The sequence below is a fragment of the Haliotis asinina genome, chromosome 14 (genome assembly GCF_037392515.1).
Source record: "Haliotis asinina isolate JCU_RB_2024 chromosome 14, JCU_Hal_asi_v2, whole genome shotgun sequence".
In the NCBI taxonomy this organism is placed as follows: domain Eukaryota; kingdom Metazoa; phylum Mollusca; class Gastropoda; order Lepetellida; family Haliotidae; genus Haliotis; species Haliotis asinina.
In genome coordinates, this window is record NC_090293.1 from 50,923,958 (window position 1) to 50,937,744 (window position 13,787).

Sequence of the window (13,787 nt, forward strand, 5' to 3'; positions counted from 1 at the left end):
GTACTCCCGGTACCAGTAATGCATGCATGCATCATTGTGCCTTAGAGTGTTCAATAATCACCAATCAATATAGAAATATCATGTTGAAATGTTCTGCTTAAATTCTGTGATTTCAATACCTGTTCTTTTACCCAGCCTTGCTTATCTGACAATTAAAATCATGAAATTGAAAGTCAATAATAATAAGATAAAACTGTCTGTTAGTGTATAAATACATTAAAACCTTTCCAGTAGTTTTCTTTCCATGCAACTTTAGTATGTTAATATTTGCGTACAGGTGTTAATCTTTCACTCTGTTTCCAGTGATTGCGTACAGGTGTTAATCTTTCACTCTGTTTCCAGTATTTGCGTACAGGTGTTAATCTTCCACACTGTTTCCAGTTTTTGCGTACAGGTGTTAATCTTCCACACTGTTTCCAGTATTTGCGTACAGGTGTTAATCTTTCACTCTGTTTCCAGTTTTTGCGTACAGGTGTTAATCTTCCACACTGTTTCCAGTGATTGCGTACAGGTGTTAATCTTTCACTTTGTCTGTTTCCAATGATTGCGTACACGTGTTAATCTTTCAGTTTGTCTGTTGCCAATGATTGCGTACAGGTGTTAATCTTTCACTTTTGTCTGTTTCCAATCATTGCGTACACGTGTTAATCTTTCACTCTGTCGGTTTCCAATGGTTGCTTCCAACTATTGTAAATATTCATGAAGAGGGGTGTCATAAGTTGCCCCCAATCCATTTCACTTTCTGGATACAATATGCTTAAAGGAAACTTGTGGACATTTCATTTTTCATCTGTTAGAACTGTATGAGTAGCGGGCACGACCAGAATAGCACGACATGCTTAATTTTCGAGGACAACTGTTTTCAGTCACCCATTCGTGTATCTTGTCATCGCATTTTTGCCTTTTGAGTGCAACTGAAATTTCTTTTGGCAGATTTATGATGATCTGATGCTGGCATTGCGTATTATTAGTGTTGAAATGCGTCTGACACCTTTCTGCAATGTATACTACTCATTAGGATTAAAAGAACATTTAACAAACTAACCACGGTACGCTGAAACAATATGGGTGGTTATTAATTTCTTATTAAGTCTTATTAATTTCAACGATAACACATCGTTATGATCTATTGACTGACCTGTCACCGTTATGATCTATTGACTGATCTGACATCGTTATGATCTATTGACTAACCTGTCATCGTTATGATCTATTGACTGACCTGTCATCGTTATGATCTATTGACTGACCTGACATCGTTATGATCTATTGACTGACCTGTCACCGTTATGATCTATTGACTGACCTGACATCGTTATGATCTATTGACTGACCTGACATCGTTATGATCTATTGACTGACCTGACATCGTTATGATCTATTGACTGACCTGACATCGTTATGATCTATTGACTAACGTGTCATCGTTATGATCTATTGACTGACCTGTCACCGTTATGATCTATTGACTGATCTGACATCGTTATGATCTATTGACTAACCTGTCATCGTTATGATCTATTGACTGACCTGTCATCGTTATGATCTATTGACTGACCTGACATCGTTATGATCTATTGACTGACCTGACATCGTTATGATCTATTGACTAACGTGTCATCGTTATGATCTATTGACTGACCTGAGTTCCGTCGTGCTGCGCACCTTAGTACAATAACTCCAGACCTTTTTAGACTAATTCATTTAACGGGATGCATAAATATTTAGCAGTATGACTTAATACATCTAATAACTTGAATATTGCGACACTACGCTCCTTCTAACCCTTGCAAACACTTCATACAGCTTGCTCTGTCGTATAGCTGTCGTACAGCGTGCTCTGTCGTACAGAGAGCTCTGTCGTGCAGCGTGCTCTGTCGTACAGCGAGCTCTGTCGTACAGAGAGCTCTGTCGTACAGCGTGCTCTGTCGTACAGAGAGCTCTGTCGTACAGCGTGCTCTGTCGTACAGAGAGCTCTGTCGTACAGCGTGCTCTGTCGTACAGAGAGCTCTGTCGTACAGGGAGCTCTGTCGTACAGGGAGCTCTGTCGTACAGCGTGCTCTGTCGTACAGCGAGCTCTGTCGTACAGCGTGCTCTGTCGTACAGCGAGCTCTGTCGTACAGCGAGCTCTGTCGTACAGCGTGCTCTGTCGTACAGGGAGCTCTGTCGTACAGCGTGCTCTGTCGTACAGAGAGCTCTGTCGTACAGCGTGCTCTGTCGTACAGAGAGCTCTGTCGTACAGCGAGCTCTGTCGTACAGGGAGCTCTGTTGTACAACGTGCTCTGTCGTACAGGGAGCTCTGTCGTACAGCGAGCTCTGTCGTACAGCATGCTCTGTCGTACAGCGTGCTCTGTCGTACAGCAAGCTCTGTCGTACAGCGTGCTCTGTCGTATAGCGAGCAAAACGGAAAACTGGAAATTGTGGAAATCTCAAAACGAGGTTCTGCCGCTGGAAATGTTTGGCGGTGTGGTACGGAATTGATATTATAATGATCTCATTGTGCGTTACAGAACTACACTGAATATGAGCACACGTAACAGATGTAAACAGTGAGCCAGAAGTATTGTGAATCATGTTATATCATCAAACAGGAACAGTCTGTGACGTCTTAATTAAGGCCACGCTGCTAACACCTCGCCATAAAATATACAAATACGATGTAATTGAAGTTTAGCATTAACATCCATATGTAAATACCATCTACGCATGAAGTAACTAATTGGAATTCAGTGCACAAAGAGTTGTTTGTGATGTCCCTTTCACTTCCGCGCGAAAAAAATCGGATCAGCTGAAAAATATGTCATTGTCTGAATGGGTGAATGAGACTCATGTTTGGGTATGCGGGGAATGTATCAGACTCTAAACTTAGACGATGTACGTACGGTACAAGACCTTCACATGCTCGAAACCCTTTATCGTCATAACGGTTATGGCATTGCCTAGTTGTCCCAGACAGTTGGCGATGTTCGTAGATGTCGATCGATTCATCCATTTTTCAAAACTGGCATTCGATTATGAAACCAAAGGACACAAATGAAATAAACTCTTAAACACCTGAGAATTATGTATACATCGAAACATTCTTAAGTAAATCACCACAACTTGCATTCTCGTTATTTATGACCTGTAGAATTGATACCGATATTTTACACCTGTCACTATATTAAAACATGCAATAAGCTTAAGAGATAAGGCATTGAAATATATTGTATGACCAAATTGATGTGATAAATGTGTCTGTACGAGTATATACGTCTTCTTCTTCTTCTTCCTCCACTTCTTCGCTATAATGTAGTTATATTGAGACGCCGAGTGAAGTGTTGTGGACCCACTGATGGACGTCTGAATGTGAAGAGACTAACCATGGCCGCCCGTGAAGGACTGACGCCACCCTCTCTATATGTACATGAATGTACCTGCGTGCACTTAATATTAATATATATGAGAGTGTTCAGGTCTGCATTTAAGCTGGAGCAAGTGCTAGAGGCGTATCAGACTGTACTTGACGATCAGGTAAGAATGTATCAGACTCTACATTATGATCAGGTAAAAATGTATACTTTATGCTCACATTAATGACAGTTCTTATTCCATATAAAATTTAGTATGTTCATGTTCTGGTCAAACTGGATATTTGTTAGTTTATATTATTACCCCAAGTTGACCAAAAATATTTTTTTGATAAAGTATTGATCTTTGCCTGCATTAATCGACATTTTTATGGCGATAGTTCACAATTGCTGAACAAAATGATTTATGTTTCGATCTAGTTTTTCAGCGTTACTACAGAATTGATTGACATCATGATATGCAGATCGATCACAGCATATCCACAATTAAAATATCTAAATGGAAAAACGTTTGCCATAATTGATACAACACTCCGGTCGTGTTACAGGTACAAAGACGAGTTGGAATAATCAATGTATGATCAAACTGACGTCATTTTCTGTATTAAATACCCGTGAAGATCCGGGTTAGAATTGATCTTCAGTAACCCATGCTTGTCGTAAGAGGCGACTAACGTGTCATCGTATCCCAATTGCGTAGATCGATGTCCATGCTGTTGATTACTGGCTTGTCTGGTACAGACTTGAATATTAGTCATACAGCTGCTTACTGTTGAAACAAATATCTGCTAATGATATAGTCAAAACTGTAGAATCGACTCTGCTTTTGGTAAAGATTTCTTATGAATGTGGAAATAGTTATAGTGATACTGCCAACCTCATATAAGGTTACAATACACATATCCAGTCCGGGTTACCGATAAAATGGCTTAATTATATATTATCTAGTTGGGATAAAGCATTGTTAATCAAATCTGCAGCTGGGTTTACTTCACAGCTGGTTATGGATTTAGGAGTTCAATATTTCGTGCGGGATAATGCGATCACTGATGACATGCTGTTGCTAGATGTAATATCCTTTCTTGACGAAGAACTTTACATTGGGGCATATAGAAGATAAATCGCGAGTTCCTTAATTGTGACATTTGCAAATAAACATTCAATATACAATTATCTCTTAGGTGACCCGTGCAGATCCCGGGGTAGAATAGGTCTTCAGCAACCAATGCTTGCCATGAAAGGCGACTATGCTTGTCGTAAGAGGCGTCTATAGGGATCGGGTGGTCAGGCTAGCTGACTTGGTTTACATATGTCATCGGTTCCCAAATGTGCAGATCGATGCTCATGTTGTTGATCACTGGATTGTCTGGTCCAGACTCGATTATTTACAGACCGTGGCCATGTAGCTGGAATATAGCTGGAATATTGCTAAGTGCGGCGTAAAACTAAACTCACTCGCTCTTAAGATAGGTGATGTGCATTGTTCATGTGCACAACGTGTTCTCTACTGGACGTTTCTGAATGGGTGTGCCTGAATAATCTGGGTTTTTTTCTTATTTCAAGGTCCATGTATAGAAACACGATCTCATCTCTATTGAAACGTCTTCAACGCAATGAGAACACGATAGATTTATTGACGTCACGTCAGCAAGTGATCCTCATTAGGCCTCGATTATCCATTAATGGAATCGATTCCAGAAAGCCATTTTGACTGCTCGGACCATTCCTGGTTTACGTCCAGTTAGTTCCAAGACTGTGCAGAACCGACAGAGAGAACACGGCCTGAATACATCCGACGTGTGCATACGATGGGGTAAGCGTTATGCTAAGCGTTAGCATCGCATCTCAAGGTCGGACGCAACTTGTCATAGTTAATGGCAGTTATACAGGTCTGGGATATAGGAATGACATACGTGGGCCTCATGTGAAGCCATGTATTCCAGGACTTGGCACAACAGCAAGATATTGCACGTCCTCATGTCGTTCGTGTTGAGACAGATTTTCAGCAGAACATTCTTGAACTACCTTACTCAGCTCTTTCTCAAGACCTGTCCACTATGTTTGGGGGTTTAAATGATTCTGGACCAGACAAACCAGTGGCTGATAACAGCCACTTTTCAGACGCAAGACCTCAACAACCCGAAGGCAAAGGTCATCTGAAAGTACAAACCAGATAGCAAACATTGTTCCAACAATTTTGTGGAATCCAGTAATTGGACAAATTGAAGTGCCAAAAAAAATATCATGCGCACTTTAGGTACGGGGCGGACAGGGGATCTAACAACCTCCTCCCCTTCTCCTGACAGACACTCTGTCCATTAGACTAGGGATGCACTGGTAACCTATGTTTGTTTTCAAACCGTCAGCAAATACGATATCTAACCGGACACTTACACAAATAAACATCTAACCCGATCGAGCGATTGATACACTTTTTTCATAACCACTCGGTTACCCTGTCATGTGTACTGAAGATCTCCGATTTATTAAAAAATGTCCATCTTTCCTTTTTAAGGAATTTAAGTAATTCGAATGAATGAATGAAGTCGCTTATGCGTTTTCTGAGGAGGTTGCGGCGGCGTGTCATTTCTCAAAGATGAAGGAAAATAAATATATATCACCCAGATACTAAACGGAGAGACCATTACGAAAGACTACGACAAAGGTAAAATAACATGAAAGCAGAACCTTCTAATCAGTTGTTTAGATGTAAGTGTACTCAGGAGGGAATTTTGAGAATGTCGGTGAATTGGCCCGGAGCCGACTGGGAGTGACAAGGGTCCATAGCTTTTGATTCCTTCAGGTGTTTTTTTCCATTCCCAATAACTCTGAGTATAATTCCCATATCAGATAATATTTTGGGTCAATACTCTGATCAGACCCCACAACTTTGTATGGCTCTGGGTCCTTGGGGTCCATTTTCGGGGTTGAGGACAAACACTACTTTCTCGCAAATGGTAAGGAGAGCAAACTGCTTTCATGAAAACATGTGCATGTCTTGCCTAACTCCACACAGGGCATACTCCTGCTACTGGTACACACGATCACACGCAATTCCGAAATCCGGGCACAAGAATGCGCTAAAATAGGATTTTGCTTACGATAAACTTAATATCTCAATTTTGAATTTGGCCATTTGTATCAGAGCAGAACTTCTGCGGAATATAACTAGATAGGCTCAGGAAATATGATTAAGGGCAAAACAAACATCACTGGCGATTGTATGGACATCCAGTGGCTTGTTGTCGTTTATCTCTCTTTTAGCTAGCCACGTTGTTTCCAGAAAACAAGTGAACGGTTGCCATTCAAGTCGGCAATTTATGCCTGTGTTTGTGCAAACTCTTCCCTTTCTACAAACAAAACACAACTTGACTGGGCAAAACGGGCTATACGGCCACCATTCGTGCTTTCCTGAAACTTAACTTACGGTGTATATTTAAGAAACAATAGCTTCAGATATTACATCTTGCCGTCATACGACACGTCCCACGATGTTAAACCCACCTGTTTACAGTATGCCTCTCATAGGTGTTTCTTACTCTTTTCTTTTTAGGAAGTAGGCGCGACATAAATTCATTACCATTATCATGAAATATTACGACGTTTTTTTTGCTTTTCAGTATATATTTGTTATAGATGGGTGGGTCTGTTTCAATGCCTCCGTCTAAACATTACTTTGTTTTGTTGCTGACACAGCATAATACACGAAACCAGTTTAGTACCGTAGGGAGGGCGTCGCGAGACATACAGGCCCTACTGACCTACGAAATTGTTATACGGTGACATGTGTCCACCAAAACAGCTGTACTGAACCCCGAATTTCGCCTCTAACGAAAAAAGATCTATTCCAACACTGGTATTCAGTCAAGCAGGTACAGTGGAAGCTTTGTAAAGCGGCACTCATCGGGACCAAAGAAATAGTCCGATTCATCCAGCGTGCTGGATTGTAGAGCTGGTTATAAATGTACAAGTCATGAGACTTTATGCTGGTGTTGACAACTTGCCGGATTGGAGAGATGCCGGTTATGACAGCTTCCACCGTTAGGGATCAGATCAGACAAATCCTCAAGCTGTGGATTTATTTGTGAACCGAGTTTGATTTTCTTTTTCAGGGCATTTTGGATCATAGCGGTCATGGGTAACTCCGGAGATGATGAGTAACGTCAGTCAGATTTATCAAGAGGATTAAGAAGTACAGTTCGTTCTACCACCACGTATAGTGTAATAAAGGACACTTTCGCCCTGAACTATTATAGTTAAAGCACAAGGACGCTTGTATAGTGTACTAATGCACACTTTCGCTCTGAACTGTTATAGTTAAAGCACGAGGACGCTTGTATAGTGTAATAAAGCACACTTTCGCTCTGAACTGTTATAGTTAAAGTACGAGGACGCTTGTATAGTGTACTAATGCACACTTTCGGTCTGAACTATTATAGTTAAGCACGAGGACGCTTGTATAGTGTACTAATGCACACTTTCGCTCTGAACTATTATAGTTAAAGCACGAGGACGCTTGTATAGTTAAATAAAGCACACTTTCGCCCTGAAATATTATAGTTAAAGCACTAGGACGCTTGTATAGTGTAATAAAGCACACTTTCGCCATGAACTAGTATAGTTAAAATAGTTCAGAGCGAAGGTGTGCTTTATTACACTACATGGTGGTAGAGCGAACAGTATTTCTTTTCTAAGATGTCGTAACTAATAATTTCTAAGCCTATTTTTGATTAATCTATGGCAGAAAACAAACGACGGTGTCTGTGAGCTAAATTAAGAATCCTCGCACAGGGCTAACTGACGCGCTGTTCTTTTGACGTGTCAACTTCCTACGTTAAGACAAACGTTACTAGAAAAACAAATGATGAACAGTTTGGTAACGGTTTATGTTCGGGTTAAATATCTTCTCTAGATCATTTTAATTATATCTGTGATTCTCCTAAACCATACAAGGCAATATGACGTCTCATTTCTACTACCAACGAACGTTTAGATCAGTACATTCAGCTGAAGCTGACTAGTCCTGCGACATTCCACGATTGCATTGTGGGAATGTAAACATTGCAAACATTACAGGGCTCTGTAAAATTTTGAGTCGAACTATGAGACATTTTATCCTTCGGAAAACATAAACGGAATGTTTCCACCAGTCACCAGTGTGATGCAACTGCAAACCAAGAAACGGGATGCGACGCAGCAGTTTACTGTGGGAGGCTGTACGAGGCTATGGCACCTGACATCCATCGTGACGTCGGTTACATTATGACGTAAAGGAAAAACGTTCGATTACGAGGGGGCAGACTGGAATGGCGCAGTGACGTCAACACATTGTGACGTAATGCAAAAAGTGCTCATTATCGCCTGATGAAGTATTGTCGGCGCCTTTGATCTTTCACCGAAACATCTTAGAAAATGAGATATTCCGGGATCGGATGGTCAGGCTCTCTGACTTGGTTGACACGTGCCATCGGTTTCCAGATCCGCAGATCGATTCTCATGCTGTTCATCACTGGATTGTCTTGTTCAGATTCGACGAATTATAGAGCGCTGGAAAAAACGACTTCCCTGACTTACAGCGGATGATCTTCCACTGTACAAGAATTACCTTCTACATGTACATGTGTACATGGGATCGTCCTGGACTTCATCCATTGGTGCCTATTAGATTGAAAAACCCTTGTCCATTCTGCCTGATCGAACACTCGTCAGATCGTCCTTTTCAACGCCTCGTACTCCTGACAACTCATTTTCTAATATACTGCCCCGAACATATAAATTCTTACTCCACAGTCTATGTCTCCTAGCGTCCCAATCACTTCTCAGCATGTGATTATACACCTGTGTCGTTATGCACCAGACCACATATGTAACACACATACCAACCTAAGGTATGCAGATCAAGCTCTTCCACTAACAACACAACTATCACCCAGACCAATGTACCGATTTCATGTGTTTTGTTTGTTTGTTTTGTTCTTTTCACACGTAGACAAATGACTGCCATGTGCTTATAATGGATCCTCCTGGAATAATCATGGTAACTTACGAAATTGAAAAAAATGCAAAAGCAAAATGTGATAACTTAGGAAACCTCAACACATGATAAAGTGTTTGTATAGCATTTCTGTGTTATTCTGTATAGCTCTATCTCTTTTTCACTTCTACTACCTACTTGTCCACATCTGTCATCTCTAGTTGCACGAATCTATACTATCTATGTACATACTAAGGAGAGGGTATTCTAAGTTGGAGAACTTGTTCCTAATCCTTTTCTCTGTGAATAAAACAAACAAAACAACAAACAAAACAATTAATATTTATAAATGCTCAGGCAGAATAAATGCATTTTCAGAAGCATAATTATAGCACAAACAGCCGACTATATCGTAACAGATGGATGCTTCTATTGCGCTTGAACACTATTTCGCTAAACTACGATCTGGTTAGTTTGCGAAAGTATGGCGCTGACAAAAATGCGTATTTTTACTATGATGTTTATCTATTAACATATTTTTTATGTTCTATTCGTTTCTCTGAGTACTATACGTTACAGATGTGAAAGCAATGAACAGTAAACACATCACTACCGTGATTAGAGTCAAGAAGGAGAGTCTTCAAGAGCATCACCATGCCGTATATGGAGCATTTAATCAAAGCCTCTAAGCCTTTCAGTTACCAAAACTGTTGACAGGTAGTTACATTGCATATGTTGGCAATATTGCAACTATTAAGGAGGCCTGAAATAATCCAGTGAGAACCAGACAATGGTTGATATTATGAGGAACTATCCCCAGTTGGCAACCAACCAAGTAATTGTCTTCATATGATAAACATGAGCTGTGAAAAAATATAACGCTCATTTCCCTCAGGGGTAAAACAGGTGTACGCACAGTGAGTGAGTGAGTTTGGTTTTACGCCGCTTTTAGCAATATTCCAGCGATATCACGGCGTGGGGCATCAGAAAATGGGCCTCACACATTGTACTCATGTGGGGAATCGAACCCGGGTCTTCGGCGTGACGAGCGAACGCTTTAACCACTAGGCTACCCCACCGCCCATACACGCACAGAAAGAAGACTGATACGTGCGAGTGTGGTGATAAGAATAATGAGGAGGTCCGGTCATACAGGTACACAAAGTTTGTTGATAAACATATGTAATCCAGACTGATAGATATAAATATGGGAAGGAGGATGTTAGAGATTAGTATGACGGACAGAATAGTAGAGACCTGTGTGGCAGTGTGAATAGTAGAGTAAGTGAGTGAGTTTAGTTTTACGTCGCACTTAGCAATATTACAGCTATATGGCGGCGGTCTGTAAAGAATCGAGTCTGGACCAGACAATCCAGTGATCAACAACATGAGCATCGATCTGTGCAATTGGGAACCGATGACATGTGTCAACCAAGTCAGCGAGTCTGACCACCCGATCCCGTTAGTCGCCTCTTACGACAAGCATATTCGCCTTTTATGGCAAGCATGGGTTGCTGAAGGCCTATTCTACCCCGGGACCTTCACGGGTCGTGAATAGTAGAGACTGGTGTGACAAGGGGGATGGTAGAGACTTGTCTGGCAGTGAGATGGGTACAGACTGATGTGGCAATCATAATGATGCACATTGGTAAATAGTATTACCAGATCGCAAGTATGCAAAAAGCATGACGTCGTTGCCCTTACAAGTGACTACTGGTATGTTCCTGCTGTAAAAGAACGGATAGCGCACGCTGTCCACCTCCAGACGTGTTCAGACTAACATTCAAACGTTTTGGAACAGAAGATTGGTAATTTCCAGCGTGCATTCTTTAAATGGCAGTGGCAATGTCGCAGAGTCAAAACGTGGCGTAGTGATTTGACCTTGAAACTCCTTCAAAACGAATGCCAATTCCCGAAAGTAATCTGGATTTTTATTACAAGACTGTGTATGCTCTTTGCTGAACAATTTCAACTGATTTTGTACTCGTGCAATTGTGTAAAATCATCAAAACTTTAGTTACATATTTTTGAACGAAACAAATTGTGTTTGAACACAGCAGGTAATTATTTCTTAAAAAAATACAAATCGCCTAAGCGTTTCTTTTTGGGGTAGTATATTTCATTATTAATTAAAATATATAAACATGTACTTTGAAAAACATATAAGCCACATAACTGAGGTAAGCCTATTTACAAAAATCGTTAAAAACATAAACACTGCACATCTCTAGTCTTTAGATATAATTGTACTTAGCTTTGTAACGAAATTACATTTCATACGTCACCAATGATCGGCTAAATCCGCAAAACATATTGACCTCCTGAATCCGTATTACTAATCATCTGTAAAGTAACACCAGCTTGAAGTTTGCTTCATAGACTTTTAACCAAACGTAATATTATATAATTAAAACCGATTTAACGGTGACCTGGAGTGTATATTTTGTCATATTATTTGGCAGTATCACCATTGTGGGTTTGCTGTATACGAAGAAAAGTGACAAAACCCTTTCCGCATTCATACAAAACCTCTGCCAAAAGCAGAGTCTTTAGATATGACTGTATTTAGGTTTTATAATGGATTTACATGTATATTTGCTTGCCATTAAAGCAATCAAGAGAACTCGAAATTCAGCTATTGTTGGAAGTTCGCTGTGTCTTCCGCATGTTTAGATCTTCGTCAACAGCATGAGCATCGACCTCCGCAATTGGGATACGATGACGTGTCAATCACGTCAACGAGTCTGACCACCCGATCCATATAGGCGCCTTTTGCGACAAGCATGGATTATTTAGGACCAATTCTAATCCCAATTCTAATCCGAATCTTCGGGGCAATTTGAAGAAATAATAATAGCCCAAGAGACCATTAAAATTCATTGTAGTTTAGGTCTTCCACCCACCAACAGATAATATGATGTATAAAACAACTCACACAGTCAGATGTTATATGCAGTAGATGATTGCAATATTCAGATACAAAGAAGACCAACATTCTTCTCTAACAATATAAACTGACGAGAAAAGAAACGCAACTCTGGCGTTTTGTCAAGTTTAGTAATTAGAAGACATAAACAGGAACGTTTACCCTCATGAGATTACCTTTCTTCGAAACTTGCTTTTCGTTTGTTGTTCAGTATAGTTTGTGTTAATACGTTGTGTCAATAGGTGGGGGTGATCTATGTTGAAGAGACACTATATAGCTTGTTGTGATTTAACTGTGGCCAGGGTCTTCGTATGTCTTAAGTTCAACTATAGACACATCCACAGTAAATTGAATTAATATTTTCATCCATATTGTTAACACTCTTTACCAAGATTTGAACCATAACATACCTTTTGGAACTTTCATTTGGGCGAGAAAGCGTCTTTGTAGACAGTCAAGCGAAATTCAAATTCGAATGCTCATCCTTACAGAGGAAGTTTTCAACAGTTCCAGCCGTTGTGTATTGCTTTCACAACATCTGAAGAGCGCTGGAGCTCGATATTCTCCAAAGAAAGTGTTTTGCTGATAAGACGTATACTGCAGTACGGTTATAGTAATGATTGTTTAATAGGCTATTATCTCTGTTCACCTTCAGTGGTTACCCGTAGATTGTACCTACCTGTACTGGATTGTCCTATGTATTTACATGTACGTGTGTGACTCCAGCTGAACGAGGATGAGAGCGGATGAGAGTACGCGTGTATGTGTGCATGGATGGCATGTGTCGTAACAACCAGAACAACCACATGTAAGTCAAGTTCATTCAAAGTAGTTCTCATTTCGTGCAGTATATTTTTACGCTTAACCGCGTGGCTGAAGTTTCCGATAATGCAGGTAGCTGAAGTAATGGTCCCACTAGTCCCTAATATGGGACCTGCTTTTGAGGCATCCCACAGATGCTCAATCGGGTTCAGGTCAGACGATTTGGAAAATCAAGGGAAGGATACCGTCGGTTGCACTGCAGAGAGAGACATCTGTTACACGAGCTGACTGCATGTGGACTTGCGACTTGAAAAAGATCCCTCTGGAGGGTTCAGGAGGTAGATCGCACGATTTGGGAGTGGACGTTGGAGTGTCTTGCAATTGCAAAGGCAGACCACTTGCTTCCAAACGCCCAATGACGATATTTTGGCCATTTTTGGCCATTTATATGTTTGGATACGTCGTCATGACATGGCGAACGTTGGTTTGACTATTTTTGTAGTCGGTGTATGTGCACCGTGGTTATTTGTTAAATGTTACTTTAATCCTTATATATAATATATACTGAGAAATTCATTTCAGTATCATCAGACCACCAATCTCGAACATCTGCCGAAAGCGTTTCATTTGGACTTAAAATGCAACAGTGCAGATGATAAGTACATGGAAACAGTTGTCCTCGAAAAGTAACAATTCCTTGATGGTCGTAATCATACCGTTATCACATCATAATACATACAGTTAGAATCGATGAAATGTGAATTTTTTCAACTAG